General features: G+C 46.8%; 1 protein-coding gene across 1 annotated transcript in view; it reads left to right on the top strand.

Annotated features, from left to right (window-relative positions):
• The first annotated feature begins 1,315 nt into the window (after positions 1 to 1,315).
• The window catches only part of LOC146839110 (uncharacterized), a 52,573-nt gene continuing 29,536 nt past the window's right edge, over positions 1,316 to 24,352 (top strand). Inside the window, exon 1 of the mRNA XM_085603126.1 lies at positions 1,316 to 1,400. The gene's annotated coding sequence lies outside the window, so the exon portion shown is untranslated. The remainder of the gene's footprint in view (positions 1,401 to 24,352) is intronic.

Raw genomic sequence — 24,352 nt, 5'->3', positions numbered from 1 at the left:
TACGGTAAAATACACAGTTGAGGTCAACACCAGAAATGTCTTTGTAGTGGGATTTAATAGTACGTTTCTTCAAATGGTTTGAAGGGACAAAAACAACCAGCCGACACGTGTTTCGTCAACGGGAAACAACCCGTGACTCTTCAGGGCTGGGAAGGACACAAAGAAACAAAGTAAAGAAACAATTGGGTCAAAAGAAAACACATGGTGAGAAACGGCGGGAAGTACCGGAGGTGGAGACCTCCCAGGTATGGTGTGGAGGAAGTGAATAGAGGTGAAGGTGAACACAACATTACAAGGTTACCAAAGGTAAAATATAATGGTAAACAAATAAGTGGTACAAGGTGAAAAGAAGTGCGACACAATTATTAAGGGAGGCCAATTCATAATTGTAAGGCAAGAGCCTGGTCGCCTATGACACGTGCAAAATCAGCAGGTGTCAAAACGGAGCATAAAAGTGGAGTCAAAAACACGTAAAAACAGATATACTGCCAAGGGTAAATGCAAATAAACTACAAGGTGCAGGCAAGGCTACAAATAAATGCGAAAAGCGTGAAATAACTAGAAAGGAGGAGCGGGGAGAGAGGAAAACAGCAAAATGGTAGAGAACAAAAACAGCGCGAGTAAGTGACATCTTAAATCAGAACGGTATGGTAAAAGCCCCACCAGTGTCGGAAGCCAGTATTACGTAAAGAAGAGGAGAAGTGAGTGGGTTTGCAATGAAACAGGAGACATTAAAGTGCCAAAACGTAACAAATTACAACGCACAATTAAAGGGAAAAGGTTCCGATACAGTAAAACACGAGCTAGAGTAAAGTGAAAGCGAGAACGCAAGGAGTGAACAAGCTGCGGGCGTGAATGGAAAAGGTAGAAGGGAGAATCTACCTGAGTGGAAATGACCATGGCTAATATGGTAATCAGTGAACGTATGTTCCAACGGTGGTGGATGAGTGGAGACGCCACGGCCAATGAAGCGGTAAAATCAGGGTATGAAATTGACGGATATGTCAATCCAAAAGTCGATCTGAGGGTAAAAAAGTGAAGCATAAAGGCCACACAAGCAATGAGAGTCACTGGCCGTTGGGTGCTGGCAGAAGGCTTACCGTAGTGTTCAGGCAATCAGGGTGGAATCGTCTCGAGCTCTGTAGCGGGAGGAGACGAGCTAACAGGAAGTGAATAAAAAGGAAACGAAGAAAGACTAGACCGTGTAGGGGCTAGAGGGCGGACCGGAAGTGAGGGAGTATGGTCGGGAAGAGGCCACCATGTGCAATGGGGTGGAAGTAAAGGGGAGAGATGTGCAATGGAGGAGGGATGAAAGGATATAATAATGGAGGCGATATCAAGCAAAGCAGAAATGCCAGGCAGCACAAAAGGAGGGAGAGGCATCACAGAGAGAGAGATACGTAAGTACTGAAGTTAATGAATAAGATAGAAAAGAGCAATATTAGCGTCACTGAAAACAGAAAATAGTAAAACAGAGGGAGAACACAAAAGAGTAGAAAAGGCAGTCACAGATAGCAGCAATATCAGATAGCACTGGGTAGTAATGCGAAAAAAAGGGTCAACAAGAACCAGAAGGGCTGGCAAAGAAGGAGAACGGTATAGAGGCTGTCAACGTAAATTATGGCAGTATAGGGTGAAAAACACATGCAACAATGTGCAAATGATGAGCGCAAAATGATACAAAGCTCAGGGTATAAATGCAAAAGAAACATTCAAAGCAGAGCAAGTGAGAGAACGTTCAGCAAAGAGACAAGAGTACATCACAGTCTAGTGAGAGAGGACTAGGAATCTAAAAAGTACTGTAATTCATGATCAATGTTCAAGCCGTGTCTCACAGTGTGCAAACGCATTATCCATGTTGCCTCCAGGCGACGTAGTCTCAGTTCATGGTTCCCACCTCTAAAATTAGGTGGCGTGGTGTCCATACCAAAAAAGGTGAGTTTCTTTTGTGTTCCTTGAGTGGGGCAAGACATCACATGTAGGGCCATCGGGTATCTGGCATCTCCATTGCGCATTGCCCTTATATGTTCCAGGATGCGTTCTTTCAAAGGTCTGATGGTGCTGCCCACGTACTGTCTTTTGCATGTGCATTCAAGAATGTAGATCACATTTTTCGTGTTGTAGTTAATATTACACTTCATATCATACTTGTGATTGGCTGCACCTGTGAACGATTTGATACCGTTTTGTGTCCATTTGCATGCCCCACAGCAACCGCATCTGAAGAAACCTTTGGTGTGTGGAGTGAGCCAGGTGGTGCTCATGGTAGTGCGCGGGACTGTGGGGCTGAGTCTGTTTCTTAGGGTTCTTCCACGTCTGAAGGTGATCTGAGGTTTGGTGGTGATAAATTCCCTAAGTGTTCTGTCTTTAAGCAAAGTGTTCCAGTGTTTGTTGAAACTATTTCTGATAACAATGCTGACCTCGTTATAGTCAGTGATAAGTCTAACCGGTTGGGTCTTAGAACCAGTTTTCGTTTTGTTGATCAGGGTTTGGTTTCTCTGTATCTTCCCAATCCTCTGGGCCGCCTTCTGTAGAATGCGAGGTTTATAACCTCTGTTGATGAATCTCCCTTTCATGTCATTGAGACAGGCCTCAAACTCACTCTCTTCACTGCAGTTTCTGCGTGCTCTTGTGAATTCTCCGTAGCGAATGGCCTGTATCTGATGTATGGGGTGCGAACTCTCTGCATGGAGGATGGCATTGCAAGATGTTTCTTTGTGGTGAAGTCGACTGTGAAGTGTATTGTCTTTAACGTACAATTCTACGTTTAGAAAAGTAATTTTGCTCATACTGGAGGTGCAGGTGAAGCGCATATCCATGTCATTGGAATTGAGATGTTGACAGAAATCAGTGAGGCTATCTTGTGTGCCAGACCATAGGAGGAGGCAGTCGTCGATGTGACAACCCCAATAAATGATGTTGTCAGTCCATTGAGCCCTTTTGGGGCCCCATATCCATTCTGCCTCCAAAGAGCCCATATACAGATTGGCAAACGATGGGGAAAATTTAGAGCCCATGGCTACGCCTTTGATCTGCATGTACCACTGTCTGTCGTATATGAAGTAGTTATTGTTGAGAATGATCTCCATCATGGTTGAAAGCATGTCAGTGTGTTGCCATAGTGAAGCCGGTCTGTTTTCTAGAAAGTGTGTAACTGCATCTAGACCAAGATCGGGTTTTATATAGGTGTAAAGAGAAATCACATCTAATGTGGCCATGATCATGTCAGGTTGCCATAGGACGTTATCAAGAACACCCAGAATATATTTGGTGTCCTGGATGTAGGAGGGTAAGTTTTTGACCATGGTGCTGAGAAACAGGTCGACATATTTTGCCAATCTCTCTGTAGGTCCCCCTATGCCCGATACAATGGGTCTACCAGGAGGGAAATTGGCTTGTTTATGAACCTTGGGCAGAGTGTAAAGCCAAGGGAAAGTGGGTCTCACTGCCTTCACGTAGAGTGCCTCATCTTCATCAATAAGACCTAGAGTATGCCAGTCTGAAAGGTTCTTATTAATCATGATGGTCAAAGGGCCCGTTGGATTGTCATGGAGAGGTTCATAACACGTGTTATCCTGAAGTTGCGTAAGGATCCCATGATGGTAGTCAGTACTGTTCATGACCACCACGTTGCCCCCTTTGTCTGCCTCTCTGATGATGATTTCAGTGTCTGCGCTTAGTGTTTTAAGAGCTAGGCGTTCGCACCTGTTGAGATTGTCTTTAGGTCTACGTTTAGACCTCATAGTTTTGTTTTCGTACTTGTCAAGGTCTTCTAAAACAAGGTTATAGATGACATCTATGGAATTCCCTCCTGGTAAGGTGGGTGTCCATTTAGATTTGGTTTTGAGACCACTAGAGATGGTAGAGTCCGTGTCTATATCGAGGTCCTGTAAAAGGTGTTCCATACTCAGGGGAGGATCATCTGTGTCCGTAAGTGACAGTAAGAGGTGTGTGGCTTTAATGTCTGCATGTTAGAAAACATGGTGTCTATGATGTTCTTAGATCTGTTGTCTCCAGATGGTGTCCCTGAGAAATGTTTTTTAAGTTTGAGACCCCTAATGAATTTAAAAAGATCTATTTTGGATCTGCAAAGGTCTCCTGTCTCATGAGGATTAAAGTTGAGGCCTTTGCTAAGGAGGGAAATCATGTTGTCAGTGAGGTTTTTGGAGGAGAGATTGACTACCTGCACTTCTAAGGTGGATGTAGCTATTTCCTCCCGTCCCCGGACCTTAATTTCTTCTTGTACTCTTCCCTTCCCTGATCGTTTACCTCTGCGGGTTTTCTGTCCTGTGTACCTAATCTTTGTTGTGACCTGTTCTCCCTTCTTATGGCCTGTATCTCCCGTAAAAAAACAGAAGTGGTATTTTTTTGAGCAGAGTGACCCTGGATGTCAGGTTCACTGTCGCTGGTCTGGATTGAATTGAGTGAGGAGGAACTTGAGGAGATTGTGCTCGTGTTGGCCCTTGAGATCGTCTCCCCACGGGACGTGTTTTGAACTAATAGATCATATTTGCGGGCGAAAGTGAAGACTCGTCCTTCTCTGTAGTCTGCCTCGTCTCTCTTCAGCTGTCTGGTCTTCCTATCCTTGATGTCGTTTTGGTGTTTGTTCAGGATTTCATTGAGTATATTGTAGTTTTTTTCTGTGGCTTCTTTGAGATTTAAGTCTTGAATTTCTTTCTCTAGAACAGAGATTTCTAATTGTAATGCAGTTACCTTACGTTCAGCATTTTCGATAAGAATATGTATGAGTGTATTAGAGTTCACAGTTAGAGCTTCCTCCCATCTCCCGAGTAGGTCGTCATCGAGGTCGTCGAAAGTAGGAAAGATCTGTGAGCGGAGTCCCCTGGGTACTCGGTTAAGTCTGAGGTATTGTTTGAGGGTGGCACTGTCCCACCATCTGGAATTCTCAGTTTTTTTCAGTCTTTCTAATTTTTGAAATTTTTCTTTGAGTCCTTCTCTATGTGGTGGATTACCACTGGTGGAGGTACTGGTTGTAGGAGTTCCTTTAGCTAGATTATCAAAAAGCTCTGATGCGACCTTATCTCTATTCATAACAGATAATGGATAATAAAGAGTTTGTGGTGTTGTGGCTGCCCTTCCTGTAACAAAGAATGAATTGGTTCCGTGAAGGGTTTAGTTGGTGAAGGAAGAATGGCGGTCAAACATAACACACCAAGGGTCGAGTTTGAAAAATAAATACGGTGCTGCAAGATCAGGGGAAACAAACCCTGGCAAAAAAAGAACCCCTGCGAGTTGGGGTGTAGGAGACACCCACTACAAATAGAAACAGGTTCTGCGCACACGTTAAGGGATATAAACAATGTTGTTAAACCATAGGGTACGGTAAAATACACAGTTGAGGTCAACACCAGAAATGTCTTTGTAGTGGGATTTAATAGTACGTTTCTTCAAATGGTTTGAAGGGACAAAAACAACCAGCCGACACGTGTTTCGTCAACGGGAAACAACCCGTGACTCTTCAGGGCTGGGAAGGACACAAAGAAACAAAGTAAAGAAACAATTGGGTCAAAAGAAAACACATGGGGCCATATGTAGGTAAATTATTTTTACCGATTCTTAAATACCGAATTTTACCGAATCGGTATTTAAGAATCGGTAAGTTATATGTAGGTCAACAATCGGTAAACATTACCGAATCGGTAAAATTCGGTAAACATGAATCGGAATTTACCGAATCGGTAAATACCGAAGCGGTATTTTCCGAATCGGTAAATACCGACGTGGTATATTCCGATTCGGTAAATACCGACGTGGTATATTCCGGTTCGGTAAATACCGATTCGGTAAATACCGAATCGGCAGTTCAAAAACACATGACTTCAAGCAGCCAATCCTGTGCAACCTCAACCCCACCCAACCAGGGAGTGGCCACACCCAGGCAGGTGCACACAATTAGCAGACTCTGGAGAGGCTGGGAGTGCTGAGGAGAGGAAGAGAGCAACTGCCAGATTCAGACCTGGAGACTGCAAGAATGGCCAGCCAGGACACAGAGAGGGAAGGAGGGGAGAGGAAGCGAAAGCTCAAATTCAGCCTAAAGGAGCTGCAAGTTCTGGTGGAGGAGGTCGTGAAGCAGCACCAGAAACTATTTGGGAAACTGTCACAGCAAGTGCCTGAGTCAGAAAAAAGAAAGATCTGGCTTGGAATCCAGGCACAGGTGAATGCCATAGGAGTGACCCCCCGGGACATCGATGTCCTGAAGAAGCGGTGGTATGACATCCGCATCATCACAAAGAGGAAGGTGGCAGATTTAAAGAAAGAGGCCAGCCAGACAGGAGGTGGACGCAACAGAGCACCAGCACTGACAGAACTGGAGGAGCTAGTGGAGACAACGATTGAGCCAGAAAGCATCGCGGGGATTGGGGATGCTGACAGCTCCGCCAGAGGCACCTCCAAACAAGGTAAGACGCTTGCACAGCAATGTGCCCCCCCCTACCCCTATCCCAACTCCCAAAATGTGCCATGAGAATCCCACTCCAGTACAGGTATTAGTGCATGCCTGCAATGCATCATGGGAGATGTAGTCCCTGAAAGGCCAAACATGATACGAGGACATTGAGATACTGTCTAGAAATTGTATTGTCATGTCATCAAGACAAAGCTTCAGGTACACTTAGCTGCTGTTGCTTTTCTGTCCACAGGCACTACTGCGCACAGAACTGGCCATGAGAAGGGAGAGAGGGCACACCACACACCCAGCACAGAGAAGGCCACCACCAGTTCCGGCCAGGGAACGGCACCACAGGCAATTACACCACCCCAGCCAGCATCACCGCTCCTGCATGCATCCCCAGTCCTGCAGGTTTCACCACCATCTTCACCTCCTGCACAGCACAGGTTGAGGAGGCGTCCTGCAGCTAGGTTGGATGTGACCGACTCATCATCCGAGGAGTCGAGGTGCCCGGAAACGTCCACTGTACCCCAGGATGTAACCCATGCCAGTGTGCCTTCCGAGTCTGAGGGAGAACACACAGTTGGCAGACGGCGCCGCAGGGCTCGGCCGCAGAGTCCACCTCCCCTTGGGCCGGGCCATGGAGTGTTCTCAGGTCTTGAGGGCACCATGGTGAAAATACAACGCGTCCAGGCAAGGGCAATGGTGTCCGTACAGCGACAGATGCGTGGCCTAAACAACACCTTTGGAAACATTGAAAAGGGCATCACCACCATGGCAGGGGGCATTGCTGATATGGCAGCGGGCATGCGGGACATGTCCCAATCCATCATGCAGCTGTGCTCAAAGTTCGATGAGGACAGGGCCACACGGCGCAGGGGACATCAGAGGAAGGATCAGACCTCGAGGGCAGTGAACCGGCTGGCGACTGCCACATCGCTGATCTGCAGGCGCTCTGTGGCGATGCAGGAGGGCCTTGCACAGTGCAGCACAGATGTGTCCAGGGGAATGGTTAGGGTCACAAGTGCACTAGAAGTGCTGCTCACCAGCCAGTCTGCCGCAGCTGGCGCTTTGGATGCTGGAGACACAGAAGACACAACCAGCAGGAGCAGCATAACCCCCCCTGTCCCAGACACTCGTCGGAGCAACAGGCGTCAACGTGGTGCCACTGATACCCCAGCCAGTGAGGACGCCCCCTCAATTCCATCCCGCACTGCTGCGCGTGGGCGCAAACATTAATGCCCCATGCGAAACAATGACACATTTGGGTGAAGTAACCCTTAACTCACAAAATTTTATTTTTCATTGTTGTTGCAATACAGTTTCCTTTGTGTTGTGGCGTAGTGCTGCCTGGTTAAACTACGTCATGGCATCCAACTACAGGCTGTGTCCCCTTACTCATTCAGAAATAGTTGGATGTGATCTCAGCCCGTCTCACTCTTCCATCTGTTGCTGTTTGTACTCCTGCTGCGTTGGCCTCTGCATGAGCAGTCTCATCATCATTGTCCTCAATATATGTCTTTTCGACCTCTGTGCCTCTCTTTGTGGCAAGGTTGTGCAGCATTGCACAAGTGGCAATAATCTTGCAGCAGAGGATGGGTGTGTACTGGCGTGCACCTCCACTCTTATGGAGGCAGCGAAACCTGCTCTTCAGTAGTCCAAACGTGCGCTCCACCACATTGCGAGTAGATTTGTGTGCCACATTATATCGTCTCTCACTCTGGGTTGATGGGTGTAGGTAGGGAGTGAGGATGAATGACCGCACGGCATATGCACTGTCCCCTAGGTGAGTAAAAGGGAGACATCAGTCACATGCCTCAATACACTATGATTTGCACTGAGTACTATGTAGCGACACTCTTACTTACCTAGCAGGTATCCTTCTCCAAATTCTCCCGCAAGCAGTCGTGTGTAGATCCCACTGTTCTGGAAGATGTAGGAGTCATGGGTGCTCCCAGGGAATTTGGCAACGATATCAGTGATGATGTTCCCTGCATCGCAGATTACTTGCACATTGATGGAGTGGGTGGACTTTTTGTTTCTGTAGATGTGCTCAGTGGCAGCTGGTGGGCAGATTGGGATGTGTGTGCCATCTATACAGCCAATGACATGGGGGAACTGTGCCATGTAATAAAAGTCAGTTTTAGTTTTCTGCAGTTCAGCCTGTGTGTTTGGGAAGCTGATGTAGTGGTGCATTCTCTGCATCATGGCATCCAGGAACTTCCTGAAGAAACGGGACAGGCAACTCTGGGATACACCGCCCACCGCAGCTATCACCCCCTGGTAACTGCCAGATGCAAGTAGGTGTAGGCTGCAGAGTACCTGCACATGTGGTGGTATGGCATGCGCCCTTGGTGTTGGCTGGTCCAGGAGTGGGTGCAGGTCCCTTATCAGGTCCATGATGGTTTGGGGGTGTAGCCTGTACCTGTCATGTATCTCAGCCTCAGTCAGTTGGAAGAGTGTGATGCGCTGTGTGTAGATGCGTTCCTCCCGTCTCCATATCCTCAGTCCTGCTGCCTGTAGACGTAGCCGCCTTGCAATGACATACAGAGCGGCCATGTTGTCCATGCTGTTGCATTTTGGGATTGCTTAAATGCACTGTTGAAAATTACCACCTGCTTTCTATCAGTGTTAATTACCGACTCTTATTTACCGATTTTGAAGGATTTCTTAATTACCGAATTTACCTACATATCTTTTTCCGTTTTACCACTTCATATTTACCACTTCATATTTACCGATTCGGAAAATATGTATTCGGTAAATTTGAAGCGGTATTTTTGAAGTCGGTAAATTTTAATCGGTATTTACCGATTCATATTTACCGAATTTGTGTTTTTGGCCTCCTACATCTCAACTATCTAAATACCGGTCGGTAACGGGTTTTTTACCGAATTTCGGCCGTTACCGTTCGGTATTTGGCTACCTACATATGGCCCATGGTGAGAAACGGCGGGAAGTACCGGAGGTGGAGACCTCACAGGTATGGTGTGGAGGAAGTGAATAGAGGTGAAGGTGAACACAACATTACAAGGTTACCAAAGGTAAAATATAATGGTATACAAATAAGTGGTACAAGGTGAAAAGAAGTGCGACACAATTATTAAGGGAGGCCAATTCATAATTGTAAGGCAAGAGCCTGGTCGCCTATGACACGTGCAAAATCAGCAGGTGTCAAAACGGAGCATAAAAGTGGAGTCAAAAACACGTAAAAACAGATATACTGCCAAGGGTAAATGCAAATAAACTACAAGGTGCAGGCAAGGCTACGAATAAATGCGAAAAGCGTGAAATAACTAGAAAGGAGGAGCAGGGAGAGAGGAAAACAGCAAAATGGTAGAGAACAAAAACAGCGCGAGTAAGTGACATCTTAAATCAGAACGGTATGGTAAAAGCCCCACCAGTGTCGGAAGCCAGTATTTCGTAAAGAAGAGGAGAAGTGAGTGGGTTTGCAATGAAACAGGGGACATTAAAGTGCCAAAACGTAACAAATTACAACGCACAATTAAAGGGAAAAGGTTCCGATACAGTAAAACACGAGCTAGATTGAGAATGCTTCCCAGAGGTGGCATAATACATGCTGCAGCCCCTGGTAGGCCTGTGAAGTACCAATGCCCTAGGTACCTAAGGTACCATATAATAGGGGCTCATAAGGTACCACAGTATCCAATCACTAGTGCATCTAATATGCACACCAATCATTTAAGGGAGTAAGCAGATAGGCTGGGGTCCTGGATAGCAGGATGCCAGCCAGACTAGTCAAAAACCATTCAAACACCAGGAAAAAAGTGGAGGCAATCATATAGTCAGATTCCACCTTCCTACATAACCTCCCCCCCCCCCCCCCAAACGAAAGGAGATGAGGCTAACCTTGCCCAGTTACGCCTTTATTTCCTGAGTGGCCATATAAGGAAGAACCTGCACTAGCATGGTTGCTCCCTGTCTCATGGTCCACTTGGGAAATCCTACCCCAAGGGGTTTGGGAGTTTTTCCAAAGTCTAGGGAAATTACCTGTATTGTTTTCTGGTACAGAAGTAGGCTGGTGGGGTGTCTGAGTCTGGAAGTGAGGCCCTATTTGGGGTGGTCTCAACTTCCTCAGCACACTGGTCACCATGGAAGCCTTTCTGTCCATGACTGTCATATCTGGCCCTAAGGGTCAACCTCTGGCTGCCTACAGCTGGGGGTTGGGTCCCTCTGGTTGGAATAGTGGAGGGCATTGGAATGTTTGGGGTAACTATCCCCCAGGTTTCCCTGTGCCCAACAAAGTCCATCTGGGGGGTACCTGTACCTAGGGGTAAGGGGGATCCCTCAGTTTGTAGAGGAATATTCACCTGGCTAGAACTACTCTGCTGGGTGTCCCTAATCTGCTGATGAGGGGGTTCCTCTGGACAGGGGCCCACTAGGGGTCCACTGACCTCCCTGACCTCTGCATCCCTGGGCTGACTGAGGTAGGGTAGAGAGGGGCAGGATACCTGCTCCAGACTGGGTGCCACCTTGGAAGGATCCTCTGCCATCAGAGTTGTGGCCAGAACTCGCCTGACCACTTCTGGGGCAGTTACTTCACAAGGGGCAGGGTCAGTTCCCTTAGAAAGCTGACCCTTACCTTTAGTCTGGTGGGGGAGGACTGTTCCTCACCCCTATGCTCTCTGTTTGTGTGGAGTGATCCATAGTTTCAGGCTTCACTCCCCTTACTTTCTCCTGGGGTGGAGGTGAGGCCCTCAGGGTCTCATCCACTCTGTCAGGGATGCCTAACATTCTTAAATGGGAATTGTGGTCTACCTCAGCCCAGGCTGAGATCTCTAGATCATTCCCCAGTAAACAATCTACAGGCAAGGTTGGGGACACTGCCACTCTCTTGGGACCAGTGACCCCTCCCCAGCTGAGATTTACTACTGCCATGGGATGGCCTGTCCTAATTCCATCAATATTGGTCACCTGGTAGCTAAACTCAGATAAAAGCTGTTCTAGGGGCACTAGTCTCCTTGTCACCACAGCCTTCTGACCATTGATCATAGGCTCTTGTCTGTACCTGCCCAAGATACTGGGGCTCATGGTAAAGTTGGCAAACCCCATGCCACCATCACAGACTAGAGTTGCTTGTGTAGGGGACCTGGTTAGGCCAGAGTCCATCTGAGTTCCCCAAGAAAACCCAACTAAGTTTTTGGGTGCACTCCCACCACCTGGGGGATTACTACTAGTAGTAACAGGAGGTGTTGGAGCTGCAATGGGAGGAACATTTTCTTTATTGCCATTCTTTGGACAGTTGGAGTCAGTTTTCCAGTGTCCAGGTTGCTTACACACATGACAATATGGTTTCTTATTGGAAGAGGAAGGATTTTGGGACCCACCCCCAGAACTGAGTTTTTGGGGCCCTTCAGAGGACATTCCTATTTTATCATCCCCACCTTTCTCTTTGGGCTTAGTGGAATCTTTCTTCTGGTCACCACCTTGGTTCTTGGGCCTAACCCTGGTTCTGACCCATTTGTCTGCCTTCTTTCCCAATTCTTGGGGAGAGGTCAGATCAGAGTCCACCAGGTACTGGTGTAAGAGTTGGTTTTGACAATTATTAAGGATCTGCTCTCTCATAATTAAATTATACAATCCTTTAAAGTCAGTGACTCTACTGCCAACTATCCAACCCTCCAGAGCCTTGGTAGCACAATCTACAAAGTCCACCCAATCCTGAGTCTGTGTTTTCTGGGTGTCTCTGAACTTGAACCTGTACTGTTCAGTGGTTAAGCCAAACCCATCTATTAATGCACTCTTCAGGGATTCATAGTCATTAGCATCCTCTTCTCTAACAGTGAGAAGCTTGTCTCTGCCTTTATCTGAAAAGGAGAGCCACAAGATTGCTGCCCACTGTGTCTGGGGGATCTGTTGAACTTTACAGGCCCTCTCCATAGCAGTTATCCATTTGTGGATATCATCCCCACTCTGGTAGGAAGGAACAACCTTGGACAGGTTCCTATGGTCTGGAATGTAATCCCTGCTTCTATGGACACTGATGCTGCCACCAGGGGTTTCTAACCCCTCTTTTCTAGAAGCTCTCTGGAGCTCAAAGGCTTCCCTATCTAAGGCCAATTGCTTGGTTCTGAGGGCAAGCCTAGCTTCCTCATACTGGAGCATCTTGAACCTTCTTTCAGAGGAGGTCTCCCTGGGAAAGTTGGAGTTCCTCTGTGGAACAGATTCTCTTCCAGAGTGATATGACCGGTCAGAGTCCCTTGAGAGGGACCTAGGCCTGTCTCCCACTTTGTCAGTTCTCTTAAGGAGAATTCCTCTGTTCCTTTCAAACCCTTCTGAGTTTGGCCCTTCAATCACAGACTCCAGGTCATCCTGATTTTCATCATCAGACCCAGAGACTATGGTTGACCCACTCCCTGATGCAGACCCACTTGCTCCTAGAGCTTGTTTCAGGTCATCTGCTACTAACAGATCTATCAGGTGTTGTGATGAGGGACTCCTGCCCACCCTCAGTTGTCTTTTCAAAGCATAAGGCCTTCAGGTCAGTGTAGGCCAGGTCTTTGTACTGAGATGGGGTGGACCCACTGGCTCCACCCTGGTGAGACATACTAGTGTTGTGCAGTGTTGTACTACCTACACTAGTTGGGGCCTACTGAACCTAGCCTGAGCTGTAGCAAGGGTGTGCTTATCCCTTCACAAACAGATCTAAGTTCAGTAGAACTTATTGATACTAGCTTGACTTTATATGTACCTTGAGTACCTTTAGTGGTTTTCAGTTAGTAATTCAAATAGAGATTTTCTGGTAAAACAATGGCAAGCTGGAATCCCACATGCTGCCCACCAATGTGAGAAGTTGGTCTGGCATATGCTGGTCACTAGTAATAGTGGCCACCTTGCACCAGTCCAATTTGACTCTTATGGTAGATAGGTTTAAGACAACCTTTTAAAGAAAGCTATCCTAGTGGTACCTGTGGAGAGCAGCCTTCAGGCTAAGTCTCTGAGGAATGTAAAGCAGCTTGTTTTACCTTATAATCTCTTGAATTTTCAAATGAAAAGACACCACACAGATATATATATCAAATATATATGTATTTATTTCTAGACACACTCTACTAATCTCTTTATGAGATTAGAGCCAGGTAAACATTCAAAAGATCAACAGTTCTCAATAAATTATGCACAAATATGGCTGTAGCCCTAGGGGCGTACCAGACCATATACTAAAAAAAATGGGGTAACAAACTCGACTTGCAAAATGAAAAGGCCTAGGGCCTTGGGAATCGCTGGGGCTTCACTTCTGCAGTGTTAGCAGGTAAGTAATCAGCCCACGGGAGACGCGTGCAGTGTCTAAACACAGTCGTGGGTTTCCTATTGGTTTCAATGGCGTAAGTCGCGGTTTGTATTTTAAAGTTTTAGGGCACTTCGGAGAAGTCAACAAGCAAGCCACTTACAGGGTAAGTATTTCGAGGGCCAACACACACTTGAGCCCCGGAGTGCACGAGTTACCTCACCCAGGGAAGCTGGGTGCATAGGTGTCCTTTGGTGTCGGGTCGCGATGCTGTTTTCAATGGAGACCAATGAAGACTTGCTGCTTGTGACGACTGGAGAGGTGTCCGCTGGAATCCAAAGATGGATTGAAGATGCAGAGGACCTGAAAATTGACGGGACAGAGTTCAAAGTCACTTGCCAGTGACCGGTGGCCAGCAAGATGGATGTCTAATCACAAGAGAACTCCACTGTGTGTGTGGAGAAGGGAACAAGAGGCTTGGGGTTCTAGGAGCTAGCAGCCTCCAATACTAAATGTTTACCACAAAAAGCTGCTCCTAGTGTGATAACCCAAACGAGTTACGAGAACGTCATGAGTGTGGGCATCTCACAAAAAGTTACGGACTGGTCTAACACACCACCTGGTGTCATGCTTCATCATTGACCAGTCCTCGCCCTCTAAAACCTTCGTTTGATAGAGGGCGAGCATACACTTGACGACAAGGATGCACTTCTAAATGACTAAGTGGGGGCCTGTGATATTGTGAGTCGATTTAAAAATCATTATAGTAATCAGGAGTGTTTTTAATGTGACTGATAACTATATGATATTAAAAATATATGTGATGGTGAATGGGGTAATTAGTGCCCCCTAACCGTCTCGTGAGTGGTCAACATGTTTCTGCTGTATCGGCCCAAATGGGTCCAAGGCATTCATCAGGACCTAGTGATATCAGGGGGGGCTCCGTTCTTACCAATCGGTGGTAAGATACTACCACTGCGTGGGTGTGGCGAAGACCACCCTCCACTTCCTAGATGGCTTCCAACGGTGAAGCCCTAATTCTATGGACTACTTGTCCCATGGGGGAAGGGGAGGAAAGAAATCCGTTTTTTTGTCCGCTTGTGACAAGTATTGGATTGCTGCTGACTCCTATGCGTCCGCTCCCGGTCCTCCCGAAAGCAAGATGGATGGCCACAGCTGTCGCGTCGCTTCAGGTCAGTGATGGTGTTTTGTCTCTTCGCTCACGAGGTCCAGGAGGGATCGACAATGACCAGCAGCTGGATTCGGAGTGTCCCACGACGTCTGCAGCTGATGACGGTGTCGGCAACCGAATTGGAGCCAACAAGCCTTGGCAACTGCAAGTCTTGTCTGAACTGAAGATTGACGATGGTGCAGACCAGCAAGGTCTGATGGACTTACCCAGCAAGGGTAAGTGAGGGCAGGCCCGGAGCAACCAGGAGAGCCCTTGAAGTCGATGAGAAAGTCTTCGGGTGAGTCACTAGCCAACGGGCAAGCAACCACGAAGACGCCTTTGCAGGAAAAGTTCCACAGGAGCCCACGGTCACTCAGGACGGGGTAGGCTGCTGATTTTTGGTACCAGACCTGCTAGGGACTTGGACTATAGATGGCCCAAAGCACAAGTTCGTTGAACGTTGTTTAGGGCTTGCACTCAAAATCAGTGCACGGTTCCCTGGTATTGCTGTTCCTCGTCACTCGTGGGGTCCAGATGCCACAGCTTCGTTGGGGACTCAAAATGGCCGTCGAGAGGTCAGGAAATCCGCTTCAGGGGACGCAGGGACTTCGGACTCTGGCGAGAGTGGTGAAGTTTGCAACCGTCGATGAAGAGCTTTGGTGCCTGCCTAGCAGAGGAGTCACTCCTTGACTCCAAGGGAGATTCTTCAGTCTTCCAGAGATAGTGTAACATCGAAGGGCCAGGATTCTTCTTTGTAGAGCGTCGTCCAGGGTAATCTGGATTGCATTGGCAATGCTTGGTATGTTAAAGTGAAGATAGGGGAGGGACTAGCTCTATGACCACTCCTCTAGGAGGGTCAGGGTGGTGGGTGGTTACACCCACTTCCCTTTGTCCAGTTTTGCACCAGAGCAGGGGCAGGTAGCCCCTGAACCGGTTTGAGCTGGCATATGCACAGAGGAGCCTACTGCTCCACCAGTGCAGGACTTCAAAGCACTCTAAGAGTGCACCCACCCAGCTCCAATACACTAAATCCTGTCTGGGAGGTGGTGACAGCTCCCTGTGACAGGAAACCCTTTGTTGGGCTTCCTCCACTGCGAGTTTCGGTCAGCAGCAGGAGGGCAGCCCAGTGTCTGTGCTGGTGTCATCCATTTTGTGATGCCAGGGCTCTAGGAGATTTCTACCGTTTAGTACAGTGGGTACATGTCATCCCCTCTAGAAGGGTGGGATCATACTCCCACACCAGTTACTGGTGTGGGGGGTATGATTCCAAGTTGTCTGACACCAAACACGACATGTTTTGATGCAGTCATTCCAAAGTTAGCATTTACCGCGAGCTTATAATGCACTTAAGAGTATATGGTTTAACCGCATCCACAAACAGCAGCAGATAATAGACTCTGCCAGCTGCAGAGGGGTCCTGCTCAGGCAGAAGCACTCCCTCACATAGTAAACCAAGCACCCTGCCCACAGGATTGATAGGGCCTGCAATAGGGGTGACTGATAGGTTTATATGTGTGTGTATGGTGAGATATAGGAACCTATACCTCAGTGAGGAGTGCTAACACTACCTCACACAGGCTGCAGTAGCAGGCCTGTGGTGTCAGATTGAGAATGCTTCCCAGGGGTGGCATAATACATGCTGCAACCCCTGGTAGGCCTGTGAAGTACCAATGCCCTAGGTACCTAAGGTACTATATACTAGGGGCTCATAAGGTACCACAGTATCTAATATGCACACCAATCATTTAAGGGAGTAAGCAGATAGGCTGGGGTCCTGGATAGCAGGATCCCAGCCAGACTAGTCAAAAACCATTCAAACACCAGGAAAAAAGTGGGGGCAACCATATAGTCAGATTCCACCTTCCTACAAGCGGCAACCGGCCCACACTGCCCTGAGGATATGTCTGTCAATGTTTTGGTGCAAATTACAATAATTTAAAAATAAAGGATAATGTGGGAAGCTAGAAACCTGTGATAACCTCTCTCCTAACATCTGATGACCCGGACGTTCTGTAGTAATTGGCCAAAGTATAAAACAAGCTGAAGGCTAGAGGGGAATCCGCGAGATTTAGGTCAAAAATAGACATCATTGGCCAAACAATTTCTGTCATATAGGTCAGAGGCTGTTACTGCTCCATATTTCTGAGGGTTTTGTTTAATTTTACTCTAGTAAAATATGGAATCCTTTTAATGTATCTTTGAATTTTAATCAAACGCACAATCATTTTTAGACGGCTTCCAAAGGGCTTCCATTTTTAGACGGCTTCCAACGGTGAAGCCCTAATTCTATGGACTACTTGTCCCATGGGGGAAGGGGAGGAAAGAAATCCGTTTTTTTGTCCGCTTGTGACAAGTATTGGATTGCTGCTGACTCCTATGCGTCCGCTCCCGGTCCTCCCGAAAGCAAGATGGATGGCCACAGCTGTCGCGTCGCTTCAGGTCAGTGATGGTGTTTTGTCTCTTCGCTCACGAGGTCCAGGAGGGATCGACAATGACCAGCAGCTGGATTCGGAGTGTCCCACGACGTCTGCAGCTGATGACGGTGTCGGCAACCGAATTGGAGCCAACAAGCCTTGGCAACTGCAAGTCTTGTCTGAACTGAAAATTGACGATGGTGCAGACCAGCAAGGTCTGATGGACTTACCCAGCAAGGGTAAGTGAGGGCAGGCCCGGAGCAACCAGGAGAGCCCTTGAAGTCGATGAGAAAGTCTTCGGGTGAGTCACTAGCCAACGGGCAAGCAACCACGAAGACGCCTTTGCAGGAAAAGTTCCACAGGAGCCCACGGTCACTCAGGACGGGGTAGGCTGCTGATTTTTGGTACCAGACCTGCTAGGGACTTGGACTATAGATGGCCCAAAGCACAAGTTCGTTGAACGTTGTTTAGGGCTTGCACTCGAAATCAGTGCACGGTTCCCTGGTATTGCTGTTCCTCGTCACTCGTGGGGTCCAGATGCCACAGCTTCGTTGGGGACTCAAAATGGCCGTCGAGAGGTCAGGAAATCCGCTTCAGGGGACGCAGGGACTTCGGACTCCGGCGAGAGTGGTGAAGTTTGCAACCGTCGATGAAGAGCTTTGGTGCCTGCCTAGCAGAGGAGTCACTCCTTGACTCCAAGGGAGATTCTTCAGTCTTCCAGAGATAGTGTAACATCGAAGGGCCAGGATTCTTCTTTGTAGAGCGTCGTCCAGGGTAATCTGGATTGCATTGGCAATGCTTGGTATGTTATAGTGAAGATAGGGGAGGGACTAGCTGTATGACCACTCCTCTAGGAGGGTCAGGGTGGTGGGTGGTTACACCCACTTCCCTTTGTCCAGTTTTGCACCAGAGCAGGGGCAGGTAGCCCCTGAACCGGTTTGAGCTGGCATATGCACAGAGGAGCCTACTGCTCCACCAGTGCAGGACTTCAAAGCACTCTAAGAGTGCACCCACCCAGCTCCAAAACACTAAATCCTGTCTGGGAGGTGGTGACACCTCCCTGTGACAGGAAACCCTTTGTTGGGCTTCCTCCACTGCGAGTTTCGGTCAGCAGCAGGAGGGCAGCCCAGTGTCTGTGCTGGTGTCATCCATTTTGTGATGCCAGGGCTCTAGGAGATTTCTACCGTTTAGTACAGTGGGTACATGTCATCCCCTCTAGAAGGGTGGGATCATACTCCCACACCAGTTACTGGTGTGTGGGGTATGATTCCAAGTTGTTTGACACCAAACACGACATGTTTTGATGCAGTCATTCCAAAGTTAGCATTTACCGCGAGCTTATAATGCACTTAAGAGTATATGGTTTAACCGCATCCACAAACAGCAGCAGAGAATAGACTCTGCCAGCTGCAGAGGGGTCCTGCTCAGGCAGAAGCACTCCCTCACATAGTAAACCAAGCACCCTGCCCACAGGATTGATAGGGCCTGCAATAGGGGTGACTGATAGGTTTATATGTGTGTGTATGGTGAGATATAGGAACCTATACCTCAGTGAGGAGTGCTAACACTACCTCACACAGGCTGCAGTAGCAGGCCTGTGGTGTCAGATTGAGAATGCTTCCCAGGGGTGGCATAATACATGCTGCAACCCCTGGTAGGCCTGTGAAGTACCAATGCCCTAGGTACCTAAGGTACTATATACTAGGGGCTCATAAGGTACCACAGTATCTAATATGCACACCAATCATTTAAGGGAGTAAGCAGATAGGCTGGGGTCCTGGATAGCAGGATCCCAGCCAGACTAGTCAAAAACCATTCAAACACCAGGAAAAAAGTGGGGGCAACCATATAGTCAGATTCCACCTTCCTACAAGCGGCAACCGGCCCACACTGCCCTGAGGATATGTCTGTCAATGTTTTGGTGCAAATTACAATAATTTAAAAATAAAGGATAATGTGGGAAGCTAGAAACCTGTGATAACCTCTCTCCTAACATCTGATGACCCGGACGTTCTGTAGTAATAAGCCAAGGTATGAAACAAGCTGAAGGCTAGAGGGGAATCCGCGAGATTTAGGTCAAAAATAGACATCATTGGCCAAACAATTTCTGTCATATAGGTCAGAGGCTGTTACTGCTCCATATTTCTGAGGATTTTCTTTAATTTTACTCTAGTAAAATATGGAATCCTTTTAATGTATCTTTGAATTTTAATCAAACGCACAATCATTTTTAGACGTGGGATCTCTCTCGTACTTTTAATGCACACTCTCTAAACAGTTTATCATCACTCCCTCATCTTCACTGATGGAAATAATAATGTAAGTCAAGTTAATCATGCAAGCATTAAAAAGGAGGTTTGGGGGGAACACCACGTCTTGTGTGACACCCCCCAATTAAGTACTTAACTGGAGTGCCAACATTTTTTCACTAGCAGCACCCCTTAATGAAAGAGATGTCTCTCTTATACACCTTCTCTAGCAGCACCGGTAGAAGGCTGGTGGGTTAACACTTCTTCTGGCAAATGCAACAAATCTAGGACTGCTGATCGACCGACCACTGGTCCAGAGTGGCTTGTCCTAGAGATCCACAAGGGCTGGTTTGGTACGGATACCTGCCCATCAGTGCTTAGTGTTCACAGAGAACAGGCAGCCATTGTTGATGGAGATGGCTGCTGAGTGCTTATGACTTCAGGCTTCTAGGCAGACTCCACATAATTTATTGATAGTCTATAGATCATTAGTACAACACCTGCTTCCAGACTCTGAGATAATAACCTTCCATTGGCAGCTGCAGTTACATATAACTCTAGGAAACCACCCGTTTATATATTTTATGTTATGTATATTTAGGCTTTCCTGTTTTCAGTTTCTATATTTGGTAAATTCTGGTGGTGTTATTTCAGTGTATTCCAGTGATTTCAATACTTCAAAAAAACAGTGCTTTTCAGTGGTTACTCATTTTCGCGCCATAAAAAACAACTGAACCGGTGTTTATGGGACGCTTCGCTTTTATTATTGCTTGCATTCTTAATTGGTGCATGGTATATAGACAGTCTGTGTACAGTGTATATAAAGTTAAAATACATTTTTACAAGTCGAATTTATTGTAGTACACCATACAATATTTCTTCAGTGAATCTTTGGTCATTCGCGCTCTCTCTTTCCTACCCATGTACACTTTTATTTGGGAAAAGGCCCTCTCGACATTGGCACTTGAGACTGGCAACGCCAAAACAGACAGTACACAATTTGCCAACTCTGGCCACTGACGTAGCTTTCCATGCCAATACTGGTGCACCTCAAGGTTGATATTGTCTGGGCCAGGTTCTGAAACATATGAGTTGAACTGGGTGCATATGCCCTCAGAGGTGTTAAAGCGGTCAAAAATGAAGCTGTTCTTCGCAAAGTCTGGAGAAATTTCCCCTTTACGGAAGGGATCTAACACTTGCGCAGAGTACCAAAGTGAGGCTTCATTGGCTTCAAACGCCATGGTTGGTGAAGGGACATTTCTATGCATCATAGCTAGCCATTTCTCATGCATTGTAAAATAAAATTTCCTGAATTGGTCCTCAACACTTCTTTGCTTACCAAGTGGCAAGCATTCTAACAGGGAACATGTTGCAGTGCCAAAGTCACTAAAAGTGTCGCCTAGCCTACTCTCGAGGAGATGTTTGACATCTACACCAATGATGCTGAACACTTGGTAGACCAGGGTGTTTTCTGACTCAAGTTTTTTGATTATGTCCACTACAGCAGTCATGTTTTCCTGTAGAAATCTAAGAATGCAGTACAATGTACTTTTTTTGACATCACTATCAATATGCACCCGAAGATCCTCACATTTCTTGCCTTTTGCATCATCACTAAGCAAAAAATCAGTAAACGGTCGCCACATAGATAATATTGCATTCACGGCCTCTAGGACTGAGAACCACCGACTAAATGACACAGTTGGGATGACTTTTTCTTTGCTGCCACACAAAACACAAAATGAGAAATATTTGCGTTTTAGTTCCCGTGCATAACGAAACAGTGCACCTGAATGGACTACAAAATCAATAGCATTCTTCATTAGCTCAGAAGATTGGAGAGCTGCTTTCAGCATATCATCTAGCAAATGGCATGGATCTCTTACAGGGAAACACTTCAGCTCAGGTATTGCTTTTGAAAGGTCATCACATAACTTTTTCATATACGTAGCGGAATCGCTGCAAATACAAACAATATCACTCCATTCTTTGTTAAACTTTGTAAGAACTCTCTGCAGCAGCATTCCAAGTGACACTGCGTTGCATGTTTCCAGTACATCTAGATCTGCCATGATGGTACGTCTGTACCATCCATTTTTTGCATCACAAAATGTGATTAGCACTGCCACTGCTGGGTCGCCACGCATCTCTGGGGTTTCATCAAGGGTAACAGAGATCTTTACATCACCCTGGAGTAACTCTGAAATATGTTCGATATCTGCAAGGAACACCTCTGGTAGGTACTTGTCATACGTTTGCGTTGCTCTTGGTAATGTTTTGCATGCTGGTGCACGCTTGCGGAACAGATTCCCAATCGGTCCATCGGCTTGGTGTAAGCTGGTTCCAGATTGCACTAGGGCACGTACAAATTCAGTATATATCTTAAATTATTCACATAGTGAAGACAGACAATTGATTCAGCTGTAAAGAACTGGTGGAAAGGGAGCAGAACGTCTCCCAAAACCCCCGAGGTCAGGATCTTCTTCCTTTACTCCTACCAACTGACCCACAAAATGCAGGAATGGCTTCCCTTGCCAGCCACTATTGCTGTTTTGTCATGGACATGGTTCTCCATCTTGCTGGGGCAGTGAAAGTGACGGGCATAGAATGAGAGAGAGCACTGCACGTACTTATCACTGGCTTCTGGTCACTGCCTAACCATTCGGTCCCCTGCATGCACTCAGTGCAACCTTGACGTTAGGGTGTAGTAGAATGTCCCTTCTTACTTGTTTTTTAAATATACACACAGTGCGGAAGCGGAGACGCCGTGATTAAGCTCGGATTTAATACATGATCAAATGTCTTCAAAGTTAAAAGAATGCATTTCTGTAACATGTAGGTGCATTTCAGAGCTTTCCGAACTCGCGCATTTGAAGGTGCGGTCATTTGTGATGTGCACAAAAGCGGCTTCGTGAAAAAGAATTTGCCCAAAATCACACAGTGCGGAAGCTGAGACGTCGTGATTAAGCTCGGATTTAATACATGATCAAATGTCTTTAAAGTAAAAAGAATGCATTTCTGTAACATGTAGGCGGATTTCAGAGCTTTCCGAACTCGTGCATTGTGCAGTTCAACTTTCCCAAAGTCACACAGTGCAGAAGCAGAGACGCCGTGATTAAGCTCGGATTGTGTAGGAGATGAGGGAAGGGGAAGTGAGGGGAGGGAGAAAGCAAAGGGGAGGCGGGGAATAGGGAGAGAGCGAGCGAGGAAAGGGGTGAAGGTTGGCGAGCTGTGACACAAACAAATACATGATCAAATGTCTTTAAAGTTAAAAGAATGCATTTCTGTAACATGTAGGCGCATTTTAGAGCTTTCCGAACTCGCGCATTTGAAGGAGCGGTCATTTCTGATGTGCTCAAAAGCGGCTTCATGAAAAAGAATTTGCCCAAAATCACACAGTGCGGAAGCTGAGACGCCGTGATTAAGCTCGGATTTAATACATGATCAAATGTCTTTAAAGTTAAAAGAATGCATTTCTGTAACATGTAGGCGCATTTCAGAGCTTTCCGAACTCGCGCTTTTGAAGGTGCGGTCATTTGTGATGTGCACAAAAGCGGCTTCGTGAAAATGAATTTGCCCAAAATCACACAGTGCGGAAGCTGAGACGTCGTGATTAAGCTCGGATTTAATACATGATCAAATGTCTTTAAAGTAAAAAGAATGAATTTCTGTAACATGTAGGCGGATTTCAGAGCTTTCCGAACTCGTGCATTGTGCAGTTCAACTTGCCCAAAGTCACACAGTGCAGAAGCAGAGACGCCGTGATTAAGCTCGGATTAAGGTAAAAAATCAGTGACACTCGGTTTAAACCGAGTAAGCTGATTTTCATCTGGTAGGGTACTGTCGGGCAGATTCGTTTTTAACCGAATTCCAGACAGCCTATGTATATTTGTATAGCACACTAATCACTCATGAGAGCATCCAGGCGCTTTGCAAGTAGTTAGACAACTGACTCCTTGGTAAGATTATTCGACGGTCTTCAGCTTCTTTCGGAACTCGAGAAGCAATGAGGAGACTCTGAAGTGGTGTGAGAGGTTGTGCCACACTTTGGGGAAGATATAAGAGAATGCACCCCATCTGGCTAGTGACAGTCTGGCTGAGTTGAGGTGCCGGGGAGGTAAGTGGAAGCGGCTGTTGAGGTACAAGACCAGTGCTGTGTAGTGACTTGCATGTGTGTTTGAGCAGTCTGAACTGGATTGGGTTTGTTTTTGGGGAGTCAGTGAAGTCCCATGAGATGTTGGTTGATATGGGTGCGGCGAGGTACGTTGAGAGTGAGCCTCGCTGCCGCGCTTTGGATGGTTTGGAGCCTGTTCTGGAGCTTCTGAGTGATCCTTGTGTAGAGTGTGTTGCCGTAGTCAACTCTGCTAGTAAAGTAATCAGGGACAGTGGAACCTTTTTCCTGTTTTTTTCATGAAGCCATTTGTAGATCTTTGCAGCATATTGAGGTTGTGGAAACAAGTGGAGGGCGCTGCGTTCACCTGGGCTGTCATGTCCAGCTTGTCGTCCGGGATGATTCCAAGATTTCTGACGTGAGCAGCGGGGGTGGGGTGGGGTAGGGTAGAGGTCAGTTGGGCAGGTATTGCCAGGCCCCCCTTAATAACTTAATAGTACTTTAAATGTACTACAAAGTGCTGTTCCCAAACTGCACTTTTGTAGTAACTTACAGTTTTATTTCAAGTCCCTACCTACATAAGTTTCTATTGGATAGTGTTGCAATATAGTGGTTAGCCGTGTGTAGTGCTGAGCGTACTACAAAAGCGTAAGTTGCTTCAAAAGTGCAATCTCTGAGTACTGAAAAATAGTGCGTTTACTCAAGTAAATATGTTCAAAACTGTAAGCTACCTTTATGAATCAGGGCCC

The sequence above is a fragment of the Triturus cristatus genome, chromosome 4_2 (assembly GCF_964204655.1).
Source record: "Triturus cristatus chromosome 4_2, aTriCri1.1, whole genome shotgun sequence".
In the NCBI taxonomy this organism is placed as follows: domain Eukaryota; kingdom Metazoa; phylum Chordata; class Amphibia; order Caudata; family Salamandridae; genus Triturus; species Triturus cristatus.
The sequence above is the reverse complement of the archived record's forward strand: the minus strand, read 5'-3'. Positions and strand labels throughout refer to the sequence as shown.